This window comes from Phoenix dactylifera, chromosome 5 (assembly GCF_051530095.1).
Source record: "Phoenix dactylifera cultivar Ajwa chromosome 5, Ajwa_hap1_PhDact_Kaust_v1.1, whole genome shotgun sequence".
NCBI lineage: Eukaryota > Viridiplantae > Streptophyta > Magnoliopsida > Arecales > Arecaceae > Phoenix > Phoenix dactylifera.
Genome location: NC_143194.1, coordinates 36913769 through 36930378, shown reverse-complemented (window position 1 = coordinate 36930378; position 16610 = coordinate 36913769).

Here is a 16610-nt window from a genome sequence, read left to right as displayed (position 1 = left end):
GCCGGAACTTCTCCGGCATCCGCATGCGGGCGAGGCTGCCGTCGGACGCCATCTCCGCATACTTGACGATCAGCGACCGCTCCTCCTCCATCCACTTCCTCCGCTTCTGCGACGACGCCATGCCGTCCCTTCACCTGCTGCTCCGACGGACCACCGCATCGCCACCGGAGGACGCCATGGAGAGAAGGGGACGAAAGACTCTTTGGGTTCTTTTGTAGCGACCCAATTCGATATGATCGGGTCTGAATGAATTAGCGGTCGGGAAAGTGGGAGGATAGGAGAGTAGAAAGATTAACATGCCGGTCTTATCGATAAGTTGATTTTGTACTATGATCACTGCTCTATAAGGTAGATCGGACTATTAGTAATTTGGATAGGTCGATCAGTGGATTTATTTAATTAAATTATTTAACGATTGATTGTTAATTTAAATTTTTGGAATTATTGGAGGTTATTTATCTGAAGTCTTATATGATCTGTAGCATAACGCTTTAGAGTGTATCATATAGTTGACCTAGATGATAGGTTCGAAACGTGACATATTTCTATTCATGACATACTCTAGAATATACCGGCAATGCACCAGCTTTATCTTAGCCCTGAAGTGTCCGGCAAGAACCTTCTGATAAGAGCCAATTTTGCTTCTGTTGCATCTCGATGCTATGATGGAATAGCATTCTTGTATGTAAGGTGCTTAAAAGAGCAAGCCTCCTCCCTTTTTTTTTATCTTTTTTCCTTCCTGGGTGAGGGATTATTTATGAATTTATTCTCGAATTGTTCTTGATTTTTTTTAAAGATTTACTTGCATAGTCTGCAATTTATATACAACAAATTAATGATGCTCTATATACTACTCACTAGTGGATCTAATTTTTATTTTTGTTGTTTGTCTTGTTCAATGCATGTTTTTATGCAAATATATAACTTTATCTACTTGCATTCATGCATGCATGTGTACGTACACACATACACACATACTCGATCTTCACTACTGTTATTGCTGGTGTTACTACAATGGCTGCTGCTCCTAGAATTTTTTGTTTTTTTTTAAAGAACTACTACGTCAACCATTACCTTTATAAGTTCCAGTTCCCTGACCAATTCTCTTCATTCCTTGTTAACATCTTGACAAACTTTGTTAAGGTCAGTTACAGCAAGCAATGCTTATGTGGCGATTAACTCGAGCTTAACCCTATCCTTGGTCCATGTAAGATCTTTATGGTTTAGGGGCTCGAAGGACTGGAGCGCCATCACTACCACTTTTAGGATGCCTTCCTGCAACTATCAGACATTCTTTGGAGTATAAAATTTTTTGGTAGAAACAATCGTCTCCAGCCTTAATGTTGATACCCGGAAGATCAACAAAAGGCTCAATGCTGCGGCGAACTCATTGGCTGAGCAGCTCTCTCAGCCTAAGAGGCGGTCTTTGATATCTACAAGCCTCTATCATCTTGCCATGAATCTTACGTCATCCAGGGAAACAAATTGCGATACTCTTCCCCACAGTAATACTAAGAGAAAAAAAAAGGTTGCCATTCTTCCCCTCGTTTCTTTTCTCTTGGGCTTGGCTCACTTGGAATGCAAAGCATTCTTTTCGATCTTGTACTAAGGTACATGGAACACCAACCCAACCTTGACGAAAAACAGAAAGCTACAAGAAACTACGAAAACTACAACAATCTCCATGATTTGGTGCATTGTAACAAACGTATAGCTTCTAAACGTCTCTATTTGTTTGCACTGTGCAGCCGGCTAATGCTATGGATAGAGATGGAGAAGGTGTCGTCACATATCACGTGTTAAAATTGAACCTAGGATGATATCAACTAAGGATTATTTTATTAAAGATTCAAATATGAATTTAAATGAGTCTTTTTTCCATCGATTTTAATGTTTTCTAAACTATATTGAATCCTTGATTCTTGACGATTCAACATGAAATGAATATTATTATTTCGAGTAAGCCGCCATGGTAAAATCGTTAGACACGCTACTCTTAGGAAGCAGTGCTATCATGGCCATGATCGTTATTGCTAGGAAATTATCAAGTCGTCATGTTTACATGCCCACTTCCTCCCCATTTAATGCCTATGGCTGCGGAGTGATTAATCCAAGGCCTAGGGCGCTTGAAGCGTCAACCAATCCCCTTCCTTTGAAGAGAGGGGAGAAAACACATAATTAGTCAAATAATTTCCTGTCGAAAATATTATACAATTAATATGTAATTTTTCTTTTTGAAAAAAAATCTTAAGATCAAATCTTTGCCCAAGTTTTCAAGCCCTTATGCTACAAAAGCTTTCTAAAATCTAGATCATCATTGAATCTTATTATGGTATGCCTTTTCTTACGAGCTAGGCTTAAAGTCTCCATGGACCGAGGCCTGACGTCTGGCCCAAATTTTTCCTTCTCTATTTCTTCCATGCGTCCAAACAGGCCGTAATGGTGACTTTTGGACCGTAGAGTCGTAGAGAATCCAACGTACGTAGGAGAGAGAGCAGAATCGGTGCAATAAGTTGCTGGTTCTCGACATACAGCGAGCAGCATCTCTCTATGGCGAAGTCGTGTCGTCTCTAGTGAGGCATGCACCAATCACAGCTATCGACCACGCTTCCTGCTCACACGATGGAACCAAAGAAGGGTGCAAGTTCTGAGATACGGAAGAAAAAAAACAAGAAGCTACCTATTGGGGGGGAAAACCCAAGTCATGCCAGCTCAAAGGCGCCCGGTCAAGGAGCGCCGACCAGGAAGGCGCCCGACCAAGAAGCCCCGACCAGGAAGGCGCCCGACCTCACAACGCTCAAACTGGAGACACCCCGCTGAGCAACTGGCTCGGCTCGGCACCCGTGCCGAGCCCATGCCTTAACCAAATATCCAACTCTCGCCTAATCCTTTAGAGGATCTGACAACTAGATACCCAACTCCACCGTACTCTGTTACTGTCCTCAAGCCAGTAAGGCACGTGACCTCCGCAGGCCTTCGGCACGCCCTATCATTAATGCGTGTGACCCCTGCGGGCCTCCGATGCACTCAACCATTAAATAAACACGGCTCAAGATGATCTCCGGATCACTGGACCATCAAAGCGTATGGCTCTCCCTAATCACTGGTTCACTCAGCAATCAATGCACTTGCTATCTACGAACCCCAGGCCCACCACGGCCGGCGGTTCAACCACTCCAACAGGTCCGATCAACCATGACAGTTCGCTGACTCCGGTCTGATCCGGTCTTATTCTCCACAACGCCATTAATGAGCATGATCGTGCCCAATTATCACAAAAAAGACAATTTCCCCTGTCACCTCTCAGGTAACATAATATTCTTCTATAAAAGAAAACCTGGGGGGAAAGAAAAAGGGACGGACACAGGAACAAACATTCTCCTCTTTCACTCCACTCATATACTAGCCCCCTCTGACTTAAGCTTCGGAGGGCCGGCGCCGGAGATCCCGGCCACCGGCTTTCTTGCAGGATTCTCCAGGAGGACGTCATCAGCCGACGCGCCGCCACCTACTGTTCCAGCAGCGGAGCTCCTCCCCTCTCGGCTCACGGTCGCCCCCGGGTCCAATTTCCAGCAACAGTTGGCGCTAGAGGAAGGGTCCGAGTTGCGGCCATGAAACTGAGAAGTAAGGGGGCTTCCAATGCCTCTCGATGTCCTCCACCCAGTCCTGGACACCCTGTCCAGAACTCGCCGCCTCCGGCCGAGTCAGCTCCTCAAGTTCGGCCGGAGCAGTTCGATGCCCTGGTGCAACAAGTGCAGGCCTTGGCCACCGCTGTCCAAAGCTTGCAACCCAGGGGCATCCCGACGGCACCACTCCCTCCGGCCCCAGTTCAGCCGGTGCCTCCTACAAACGGACTCCCCCTTCGAGGTCAGGACTCTCAAGTCCAGGCCTCCCTCTGGAGAGAACATCCAATTAGAGGCCCTGGTGGCTGGCCACATCCCTCGGAGGCTGAGTCAGTTCCAGGGCAACCTGCACTGGAGCGGACCGCTGCGGCGATCCCCCGGAATGATGAGCTCGACAAGAAGGTCGAGAAGCTGGAGCGCCAAATTCAGGCACTCCACGGAAGAAAATCGGAACGTGACGGTGACTTCGAGTTCACCACGAAGTCCCCCTTCTCCCAGCAAATTGAAGACGAGCCAGTCCCGCCACGGTTCAAGATGCCCCAGGTGGAGCCTTACAACGGCAGGACCGACCCCCTTGACCACCTGAAAAGTTATCGGGCCTTAATAGCCCTACAGGGAGCCTCGGAGGCCATGCTGTGCAAAGCCTTTCCAGCAACGCTCCGAGGACCAGCCCGGCTTTGGTTTACCGGGCTGAAGCCGAGTACCGTTTCCTCCTTCGAGCAGCTTGGCAGACAGTTCGCCAGCAATTTTGCCGCCAGCCAGCCCCAGCGGCGGACATCGGACTCCCTCCTTGATATAAAACAAAAGAAGGGAGAGTCCCTTAGGGAGTATTTGGACCGGTTTACCGCCGCGACATGGGAAGTCCGGAAGCTTGACCAGTCAATTGCCATGTCGGCACTAAAGACTGGAGCCCGGTCTTACAGGTTCCTCTTCTCCATCGAGAAGAATTTCTCTGCGGACCTCACTGAAATGCTTGTTCGGGCGCGGAAGTACGTGAAGGCCGAGGAAGCCGTGGCCGTTAGGCAGAGCGGGGCCGAGCAGACTTCCAAGAAACAGAAAAGACGCCGCGAGGAGCGTGGCCAGCCCAGAAGCCCGTCCCCGCGCCGAGCCAAGAATCCGCCCCGTCTGAAGAGTCCACCCCGATTACGGAGACCGCCTCAGCAGAGGTCACCACTCCGCCCGAGGTTCCCACCACGGGCCCGTGCACCCGAAGGGAGGTATGAAAACTACACTCCCCTTACTGCTCCTCGGGCCGAAATCCTCATGGAGATTCAGGGTCCGGATTATTTCCAGCCCCCACCTCCAAGACGAGATTCTGGAGCCCGGCGTGATCCCCGGAAGTACTGCCGTTTCCATCGGGATCATGGCCATGATATGGAGGACTGCTTCCAACTCCGGGACGAGATCGAAGCACTCATCCGCCGAGGGGTGCTCGATCGATTTGTGCGAGGCCGGCGTGAAGAAAAGAGGCCAGCGGAGGGAGCCACACAGCTTGAAGATTCAAACGCCAACAGGCCCATCGCCGGCACCATCAACACCATCCGAGGCGGGGCCTCGGTTGGAGAAGCTTCAGGGGAAGTAACCTCCTCGAAGCGCCTACGCGCCTCGGAAGCCATCTCGTTCTCAGATGATGACTTGGAGGGAGTTGAAACTCCCCACGATGATGCTGTGGTCATCTCTATGGTTATGAATAGATTTGATGTAAAACGCATCTTAATTGATAATGGAAGCTCGGTGAACGTTTTGTATTTTGATGCCTATTGTAAAATGGGGATGACAGAAGAGCAACTACGGAGGATGAATGCTCCGTTGGTCGGATTTACTGGGAATTCGGTCCCAGTAGAGGGCGAGGTCGATCTCCTAGTCACGGTCGGGCTCGCCCCCCGGGAAAGTACCGTGAGAATGAGCTTCCTTGTGATACGCCTGCCCTCGGCTTATAATGCCATCCTTGGAAGACCAGGTCTCAACGCCCTTCGAGCAGTGGTCTCAACTCGCCACCTGCTCATACGATTCCTCACCAGCCAAGGAGTTGGCGAAGTTCGTGGGGACCAGGCGGTAGCGAGACGATGCTACATGGCGACCCATGAGGCGAAGCGACCAGCCGAGGTGTCGGTCCCAGCAACAGACTAGCCTTCAGCTAAAACCCTGGAGGCACGGGTCGGCCCTCAGAAGAGTCGGGTAGAGCCCGGTGAGCTACTAATCCAAGTTCCTTTGCACGAAAACTTTCTCGAGCTAACCGTGCAGGTCGGCTCCGGCCTCAATGATTGCGAAAGGGATCGCCTCGTCAACTTCTTGCGGAACAACATGGATGTCCTCGCATGGTCGCCCGCGGATATGCCGGGGATAGATCCAGAGATCATGGTCCACCGGCTCCAAGTAAAGCCAACCTGCAAGCCTGTGCGACAAAAGAAGTGAGGTGCCGCTCCTGAACGACAACGAGCAGCAGCCGAGGAGGTTGATAAACTTCTCAAAGCTAGATTCATTCGGGAGATATCCTACCCGGAGTGGCTCGCCAACGTGGTCCTCGTCAAAAAGGCTAGTGGAAAATGGCGCATGTGTGTGGACTACACCGACTTGAATAAAGCCTGCCCAAAGGACAGCTTCCCACTCCCCAGCATCGACCAGCTCGTGGACTCCACTTCGGGGCATGAGCTGTTGGCATTCATGGACGTCTTCTCCGGATACAACCAGATCCGTATGGCGCCGGAAGACGAAGAAAAGACGGCCTTCATCACGGACGGGGTACCTACTGCTACAAAGTAATGCCATTCGGCTTAAAGAATGCCGGAGCAACTTATCAGAGGCTGGTCAGCCGGATCTTCAAAGACCAAATAGGCCAAAACATGGAGGTCTATGTTGATGACATGCTGGTGAAAAGCAAGGTGGCGCAAGACCATGTGACCGACCTTGATGAAGCATTCTCCACACTCCGAAGGTACCAAATGAAACTCAACCCAGCCAAATGTGCGTTCAGAGTCACCTCGGGCAAATTCCTTGGCTTCATCATTACACAGCGGGGAATCGAGGCCAATCCTGAAAAGATCCAAGCGCTCCAGGAGATGATGCCTCCGAGGACAGTCAAGGAAGTACAACGGCTTACGGGCCGAGTTGCAGCTCTCGGGAGATTCATCTCCCGATCGGCCGAGCGCTGTCTTCCATTTTTTGCGGCTCTTAAGAAGCCAAAAAACTTCCTATGGTCGGCCGAGTGCCAGCAATCTTTTGAAGAGCTCAAGCACCTTCTTGCTTCCCCTCCTCTGCTCACAAAGCCTCAGTAGGGTGAACTCCTCTACCTTTATTTAGCTGTTTCCCCTGTAGCCGTGAGCTCGGTCCTGGTCCGGGAGGAGGGCAAGCTTCAAAAACCAGTATATTACACCAGCCGGGCCTTGAGGGATGCTGAGACCCGATACTCCAAGCTGGAGAAGACTGTTTATGCCTTGGTCATCTCAGCTCGGAGGCTCCGACCTTATTTCCAAGCCCACACGATGGCCGTGCTAACCGACCAGCCAGTAAAGCAGATCCTGCAAAGATCAGACCGCGCAGGCCGGATTACCAAGTGGGCCGTCGAGCTCGGAGAATTTGTCCTCGAGTACCGACCCAGACCGGCGATCAAAGCGTAGGCACTCGCCGACTTTATAGTCGAGTACACCATACCGGACGAGGCCGAGCCCAAACCTGAGCCTACGCCAACAGAGCAGACCCCGAGTTTGGCATGGACTTTGCACGTCGATGGCTCTTCAAACTCGGGGGGTAGCGGAGCGGGTCTCATCCTCACCAGCCCGGAGGGGGTGGTTGCCGAACAAGCCTTACGCCTCGAGTTTCCTGCTTCTAACAACATGGCGGAATACGAAGCACTCGTCGCTGGGCTCAAGCTAGCCAGAGAGCTAGGAGTGAAGGACCTGAGGGCCTTCAGCGATTCTCAGCTCGTCGTCAACCAAATCCTGGGTGACTTTGAAGCCAGAGACCCCACAATGCAGGAGTATCTTCGGAAGGTACGAGACCTCACCTCGACCTTGAATTTTTTCCACATCCAACATGTCGCCAGGTCAGAGAACCTTAGAGCCGACCAGCTGTCAAAGCTGGCGTCCTCTCGCATGAGCGAGCTTCCTAGAACGGCGGCACTGGAGTATCTCCAAAAACCCAGCACGGAGGAGCTCGAGCAGGCCCTTTGCATTTAGTTCGAGCCAAGCTGGATGGACGAGCTCATCAGCTATTTACAAAACGAAGTCCTCCCCAGCAATGAACGTGAGGCTCGCCGAGTAAAGCGCTCCGCCGCCTGGTACATATTGCATGAGGGAAAACTTTATCGAAGATCTTTCACCTCTCCCCTCCTCAGATGTCTCCGCCCGACAGAGGCTAATTATGCAATGCGTGAGGTCCATGAAGGAATTTGTGGAAATCATCTGGGGGGACAAGCATTGGCTCATAAGATCTTGCGCCAAGGATATTACTGGCCGACACTCCAGAAGGATGCTTTGGACTTCGTCCGAAGGTGCGACCGATGCCAGAGAAACGCCAATATCCAACGCCGGCCCTCGGCTCCGTTAACCTCCATTAGCTCCCCTTGGCCTTTTGCCCAGTGGGGAATCGACATCCTGGGACCATTCCCTCTGGCGACCGGGCAAAGGAAATTCTTAGTCGTCTCCATCGACTATTTTACCAAGTGGGTGGAAGCCGAGCCACTCGCCCGGATCACCGAGCAGAAGATGCGGGATTTTGTCTGTAAGTCAATAATCTGCAGATTTGGGCTTCCCCGCATCCTCATATCGGACAACAGCCGCCAGTTCGACAACCTCCACTTTAGAGAATTCTGCTCCGAGCTCGGCATCGACCACCGCTTCACCTCGGTCGCGCACCCTCAAACGAACGGAGAAACCGAGGTAATAAATCGTACTATTTTGCAGGGGCTCAAAGCCAGGCTTGATAAATCCAAAGGACAGTGGGTCGAAGACCTATACAATGTCCTGTGGGCTTACCGGATCACATTCCGTGTCCCCACCGGCGAGACTCCCTTCAATTTAACATATGGAACGGAAGCTGTCATCCCGTTGGAGATTGGACTCCCTTCTCCGAGGGTAGAACACCATGATGCCAGCTCCAACTCCTCACAGCTCAGGAACAACCTGGACCTGATCGAGGAGACAAGGGAGGCCGCCCGAGTTCGCATGGCGAGGTACCAGCAAAAGACGGCACAGTACTACAATGTCAGGGTCAAAGTTAAATCCTTCAAAGCAGGGGACCTCGTCCTTAGAAGAGCCGAGGCCTCCCGACCGACTGAGCAAGAGAAACTGGCTCCAAATTGGGAGGGACCTTACCGAGTCACACGCGTCCGGCGGCCCGGAACTTACAAGCTGGAGTCTCTCGATGGGACTCCCATCCCACGAAGCTGGAGTTCTGAAAATCTCCGCGTGTACTACCAGTAGAACCCCGAGGGGTTCCCCATTCTTTAATCATAAATCTCATTTTACAACAGCTTATGTGCACTTGTTCGAATTCGCCAATTCTCCTAATGATTGTCTCATGGTACCAGACCTGGCCCGGCTCGTCAATCAGCATAAAGCGAAGCCGGATGCCTTGACGAAACCTTGGAGCGTCAAACATCGAGCTCGGCTCGATCTCCATCAAACATCGAGCTCGGCTCGATCTCCATCAAACAATCGAGCTCGGCTCGATCTCCAAATCTCCATCAAACATCGAGCTCGGCTCGATCTCCATCAAATACCTCGACCACGGTCAAGATGCCCCGATACTTCGGGATGACGGAGCACCTACGTGGTCTCCCTGAAGATGTTCGTGAGTTCGTGAGTTCGAGATGCGGTCTCCACCAAACATCGAGCTCGGCTCGATCTCCATCAAACATCGAGCTCGGCTCGATCTCCATCAAACAATCGAGCTCGGCTCGATCTCCACCAAACATCGAGCTCGGCTCGATCTCCATCAAACAATCGAGCTCGGCTCGATCTCCACCAAACATCGAGCTCGGCTCGATCTCCACCAAACATCGAGCTCGGCTCGATCTCCATCAAATACCTCGACCACGGTCGGGATGCCCCGATACTTCGGGATGACGGAGCACCTACGTGGTCTCCCTGAAGATGTTCGTGAGTTCGTGAGTTCGAGATGCGGTCTCCATCAGACATCGAGCTCGGCTCGATCTCCATCAGACATCGAGCTCGGCTCGATCTCCATCAGACATCGAGCTCGGCTCGATCTCCATCAGACATCGAGCTCGGCTCGATCTCCATCAAACAATCGAGCTCGGCTCGATCTCCATCAAACATCGAGCTCGGCTCGATCTCCTGTTCGTGATCAGTGGAACATCCGTGATTGGCGACAATCTCTGATGGCAATTGGCTTCTATTATGCCGGCGTCCCCAAAGAACGGACTCCGAGCAGAAGAGCGTCTTCAAGATCGCCAGGCAAAGTTCACAGCCTCGGCGTAAGACGCTCATGGTACCAGGTACCCATTCAATTAATGTCTTTACATTATTTTATTTACTTCATTCCTGATTAATTAATTACTTGAATGAAACTCCGACCAGCGTCGAGGTACCTGGTCGGGCCAATCATTACTCGGCCTCACCCGTCCCACATGCACTGTTCGATAGCGAGCTATAGCCTAGTTTATACCGGCAGCTCGTTGAATCCTCATCTCGAACTTCGGGACATCCGACTCGGTTGTCGAAAGAAGTCTGACAATCCGCCTCGGCAACCTAAGGTCCGAGTTTAAAGTTTGAATGAAATTCGAGCTTAGTGACCTTTGGTCCTGGGACTCGGCCGAATTCTCAGTTAAGCTCGAAAAGGCTTGCCGAGCTTAAGCGTATCTTAGGCATAAGCATCGCGATATTACTGGTCGAAGGTCCGAGCAGCGAAAATTCATACCTAAGCTCGGACTAGACAAATATGCCAAATTTGAACGCAGGTCTAACTACATAGCGGACGGAACTGGGGCTGCAGAGCCCAAGTCCTTGGAGCCTAAAGCGGATCCAAGTGAAGAAACCTAGGTCTACCGAAAATCAAAACACAAGCCAATTGCGAGTTACGAAAAAATATCTATTCAAGGGTATTCATTTAAAGGAGCCCGTAGGCTAAGTACAAAGCTCGGGCTCGGCCTTAACAGTATGGAGGCCATCCCAATTTACAAAAAGAAAAACGAAAAACTTTAAGGCTCAGCCCTATTGTCCTCAACGACTTCAGGAACGGCTGGCTCCTCCGCGATCAAGGCCTCTACCTCAGTAGCCTCGGCGACCTCGGGAGCAACCTTAGGAGCAGCCTCAGGAGCAGCCTCGGCGACCTCGGGAGCAGCCTCGCCCGCCTCGGCCGAGCCCTCCTGGTCAGCCCCGTCAGATGCCGGAGCTTCCGCCTCCGCCTCGGACTCCTCGACCCCCGCTCCTGGTTGAAGCAGGTTAAGGTCGAAGTCTGGAAGAAGCCGCCGTAATTGGTTGCGGAAGTCTTTAAAGCCCTGGATGAGCCCGTTCACGCCTTCCTCCTCTAATAGGTCGCGAAACTCTTCCGATTCACGGAAAAGTTTAACAGCATCCTGGGCCTGCTCCCGAGCCTCCTTCTCCCGAGCCTCGTGATAGGCGGCCTTCCGCTCCAAATTCTTTATTTCCCGTTCGCGATCGACGAGCAAAGATTGCGCATCGAGCAAACGGGCTTCGAGCTCTTGGGTTTTGAGGTGAGCCTCCCCCACCTCCTGCTCGCGGATGGCAAGCGCCGACTCGGCCTCGGCCAGACGAGCCTCCGCGGCGCGCACTTCAGATCTGGCCAGTGTATGCGCAACCTTCTCCTCTTCGAGCTCGGCGATCAGAGCCCGAATCTCGTCCTCGGCCGCCCCCACTCTCGCCTGGAGCACCTGGCGCTCGGCCTCGGACGCCAGGCACCTCGCCTCGACCTCCTCGTGCCCCCGCTGATGCCTTCGGGCTCGCTCCCGATAATCCTGGATGATATGCATCAGCGTCTCCGTCTCATGCAGATGCTGTAAAAAAGGGACGTGAGAAACGAATTTAAAATAAAACTTGCACAAATGAAGTTGCACAAATGAAGAGATCAACTTACCCGGACGGCAGAGCAAAGGGCAGAGTCCATGAAGGCCCCATAATTCATGGACTGGATCTTGGCCTGGTCGGCCGGGAGCAGCGCGACCCGAAGAACCTCGCGCGCTACCTGGGGGTTATCGAGGGCCGAGTCGCCCTCGAAAACCGCCCACACGGGAGCGTAAGACACCCGCTCCCGGGGGCCCGACGAGCCCGGAAGGCCGGCCTCGGCTGGCCTGGGCGGAGCCGACCCTGTAGCCCCTTGACTATTCCCCGGCTCGGGACTGGGGAATTGGGGTCGGACAGGCGGCCGATCTGACTGCCGTAAAGCTGGGGCGGGGCGCGCAAGCGCCAAACCCGCCGAAGGACTCATCCCTCCCTGGTCGGCGATCGGGGCTTCCTGCCGACCAGGAATTTGCGAGATCGGCGCCGGGCACGGGAGCGCCATCGTAGCTCCACCAGAGCTCGCGCCCCTGGAGCCTGGGCCCTCCCTCCGACCAGCCTCGGAATGTGCGGTACTGGGGGCGCCCGTCTCGGCCGCCGTGGTCACCGAGACCTTTGCCTTCTTCTTCGGCTCGGTCGGCTCCCCCGCGAGCTCGGCCGCCCTCTTTTGAAATCGGGCGTACAAGACCTCGCTCTTGGTCACCATTTTCGCGATATCTGCAAGGGCGAGCAGGATTAGAACACAGAATAATAGCAGAGTAAAAAGCGACTTTCTATTGTTACCCTTACCCTGAGGACGCGCCGAGCTCAGGCCAACATTCACTAGAGCGTCCTCACTTATGAGGCCACTCAGTAGAATACCGTCCCCAAGGCTGCGAACGGTGTCGAGGATCCCCTGCTCGCGCGTAGAAAGCTTGGGGACTTTATTGACGGACCTGAGTCGGGTCGGCCTCCACCTAGGGTCAAACCCCCATGTCCATTCAGAGCCCAAAAAGAAGAATTTCTTCTTCCACTCGTGAATGGACGAAGGAGCGCCCTGGAAGAGTGGCCGACCCGCCCGAAGGGCAATGTAGAGCCACTCTCCGTCTTCCGGGTTCGACTTCAACACGAAGAGTCGCCGGAAAACGTTTACAGAAGTCGGAATCCCGAACGCCAAACATAGCGACAGAAAACCGACTACTGTCCTCCAGGCGTTCGGAGCGAGTTGCGTCGGGACCAACTGGTACTCCGTAAGCAACTCGTTCACGAACCCGTGAAGAGGAAATCGTAGGCCAGCCCAGAGTGCCTCCAGGTACACTCCGATCCGGCCTACCGGAGGATTCGTTACCCGATCCCCCAACCCGGCGGGCTCCAGACGGAACCCTCGTCGAGGAAAGAACCATTCCTCGGCCATCTCGACCTCCAACTCACTCATGGTGGACTCGACATCACTCGGACCGGGACCCATTAGGAAGAAGAAAGAAGAGTTCTGAGAGGATAAAAAAAAGGGACCTGTGAAGGATGCCGGAGATAAGAAACTTCGGACTGAGAAAAGCTGGAGGAAGGAGACAATAAGAAAGTAGCAGGAGGCCAGGTGAAATCCCTCCAACGGCCCAGATCCGCGAGAAAAAACGCTGCTCCCTGTTCAGATCACGACGCGTATTGGCCCGAAAGACGGAGCGCCACATTTAATTCGGGCTGACGCTTCGAACACAGAAGCGCCTCGTCGGATCGTGCGGCCCTATCATGAGCCCACGACGCGAGGACGCTTCGGAGAAGGCACCCTAATAATGAGACGTTTCGAGAAAGAAAAGACGCCGCCTATTAAAAGCACCTCAAAGCGCGCGATAATTCGAAACGCGCGATAATTCGAAATTTCCTTAACTCATAATAGCCCGACTAAAACTACTTCCTGCGCTCAAGCTGGTGGCCAGCTAGAACTCGGAAGTCGGGGGGTAGTGTTGGGGGGAAAACCCAAGTCATGCCAGCTCAAAGGCGCCCGGCCAAGGAGCGCCGACCAGAAAGGCGCTCGGCCAAGGAGCGCCGACCAGGAAGGCGCCCGGCCAAGGAGCGCCGACCAGAAAGGCGCCCGACCAAGAAGCGCCGACCAGGAAGGCGCCCGACCTCACAACGCTCAAACTGGAGACACCCCGCTGAGCAACTGGCTCGGCTCGGCACTCGTGCCGAGCCCATGCCTTAACCAAATATCCAACTCTCGCCTAATCCTCTAGAGGATCTGACAACTAGATATCCAACTCCACCGTACTCTGTTACTGTCCTCAAGCCAGTAAGGCACGTGACCTCCGCAGGCCTTCAGCACGCCCTATCATTAATGCGTGTGACCCCTGCGGGCCTCCGATGCACTCAACCATTAAATGAACACGGCTCAAGATGATCTCCGGATCACTGGACCATCAAAGCGTATGGCTCTCCCTGATCACTGGTTCACTCAGCAATCAATGCACTTGCTATCTACGAACCCCAGGCCCACCACGGCCGGCGGTTCAACCACTCCAACAGGTCCGATCAACCATGACAGTTCGCTGACTCCGGTCTGATCCGGTCTTATTCTCCACAACGCCATTAATGAGCATGATCGTGCCCAATTATCACAAAAAAGATAATTTCCCCTGTCACCTCTCAGGTAACATAATATCCTTCTATAAAAGGAAACCTGGGGGGAAAAAAAAAAGGGACGAACACAGGAACAAACATTCTCCTCTTTTACTCCACTCATATACTAGCCCCCTCTGACTTAAGCTTCGGAGGGCCGATGCCGGAGATCCCGGCCACCGGCTTTCTTGCAGGATTCTCCAGGAGGACGCCATCAGCCGACGCGCCGCCACCTACTGTTCCAGCAGCGGAGCTCCTCCCCTCTCGGCTCACGGTCGCCCCCGGGTCCAATTTCCAGCAACATTACCTATTAATATTTTGATGCCCATTATTGGAATGCAGATCACGTACGTGTTCCAGCCCTGCAACGACTTGTGATGATGCTATATATTAAAACCTTGGAAAATGCTTGGCCATTCATTATTTGCATAGGAAATGTTCATCAGGCCCGCAACAGCAGGCTGATTTGGTCACTCAATAGGAAATGCAGATCCGAAGATTTTCCCATATAAGTTCATAATACATACATATGTACATACATAGATGCCTCAAATTACACCTCAAGGAATCCCAAATTCAAAAGAACTGCAGTTACTATAACTCTCATAACTCAAGTCCCTACCATGTTCAATCAGGGAAAGAAAAAATAAACCACAAAACACTTACCGCTTCAAGTGTTCCAGCATTAAAATCACTGAGCATATTGGTGAATTAGCACAACATCAAATCATTCACAAGAAAGAAGCAATCTATCAGGCACAGAAGAAATCTATGAAGCATGGAAAAGAAAAAGAGAAGAAAGAACGAATGAAAGGAAAAACTGCAATAAAATAATTCTATTCAACAAAACCACTGTTGAGATCACCGAACAAGTCAGTAGAATAGCAAAAGATTGAATTTTTCACAAAAAATAAGAAATTTATTGAGCATAGAAAAGAAAGAAAATCATATTACCATAGTATTAAAATCCCAGAACATACTAAAAAAATAGCCAGAAATAAAAAGAAAGAAAGCATGTAAGAAAGAAAGAAACATCGGAAGATAAAAATTCCATCCAAGCATTTCAACATTTTTGTTTGCGAAATTGGTCCTCCAACATTGATTCACTGAACACATCAGTATAACAGAATAAGAACAAGTCTTTCACAAGTTGTTAAAAAAATCATCAAGCATGGAAAAGAAAGCTAGCAAGAGAGAAGGAAACTGCAGTGCAATATTTCAAAAAAAAATCAGAACTAAGAAACCTATCAAGCATGGAAAAATGGTGCAAAGAAATAAATTGTGATATAACAATTTCGTGCAAGCCTTAAGGCATCGGGATTAGCAGAAAAACAAGATCGTATCTTTCACAAGATAAAAGGAGTGGTTTCAGCATATATATCAAAAAGTAAGAACTATGAGATCACCCACTAATGCAAGAACAAGGTTCAAACCTTAAGGACTTCTGATGATCGCCGGTGGACCAGTAGGTGCAGTTGGTGAGGCCGAGCTCCTGGACAGGCCAAAATCACAGCAAAAATTACACATCTAGCTGTAAAAATTACATAAAGAGTCCCAAAAAGATTGCTACATGAGATCTCTCAAAATTCTTGAGGTCACCAGCATTTCTAGTTCATGAATATCCAGCAAACAAAGTACATACAGATACATCAAAACAGATATATATCATAAAAGAACAAAAAAATAATTGCAATCAAATCAACATGTTACAGCAAAGGAAAAGGGAGAATTTATTACAACAGCCAAAATAACAGCAACGTTGAAGATTTTACCTGCCCTTTCAAAAAGGTAGAGGTATTGATAGTTCTTGTATGTTGCTTTCTCTAGTTGCAGGCCTCATCTTATCAAGACATGAAAAAATAAAGAGAAATTTCCATATTTTCTTTAGGAAAGAAAAAAGATATCATCAGAAAATTTCCTTCCATTAACGTGGTCCTTCTGATCAAAATAACATATTCCAACAAATCCCCTGGATTGGAAAATTTATCAACATGGTAACTATATCAACCTGGGAAGCATAACACTATAATAACCAGAATTAACAATAAAAATAATTTACCTCTTATACACCTTATTAATTTCCTGCTATTTACTTCCCCACCCATCACCCTATCAACCACTACCCACAAGATATCAGGATCCTCTGATCCCCTTCCTTGCTATGTCAGAGTCCTATATTGCCATACCATCAAAGTCCTCCCGGGTCCCTCCAAGCCCTTATCAGCAAGATCCCCTCTGCATTCATCCTCTGTCAACTACCCTGTAACTCCATATTTGGATGTAGGTACCATCATTGCATAACATTCCCACAATCAGAGTGGAGAATCACCTGAGGTTTCTCCCTACAGACCACTTTTGCAGACTCAAAAAGATGCATGCACTTTACACATACCCAACGTTATGGAAAACCAAAACAAGA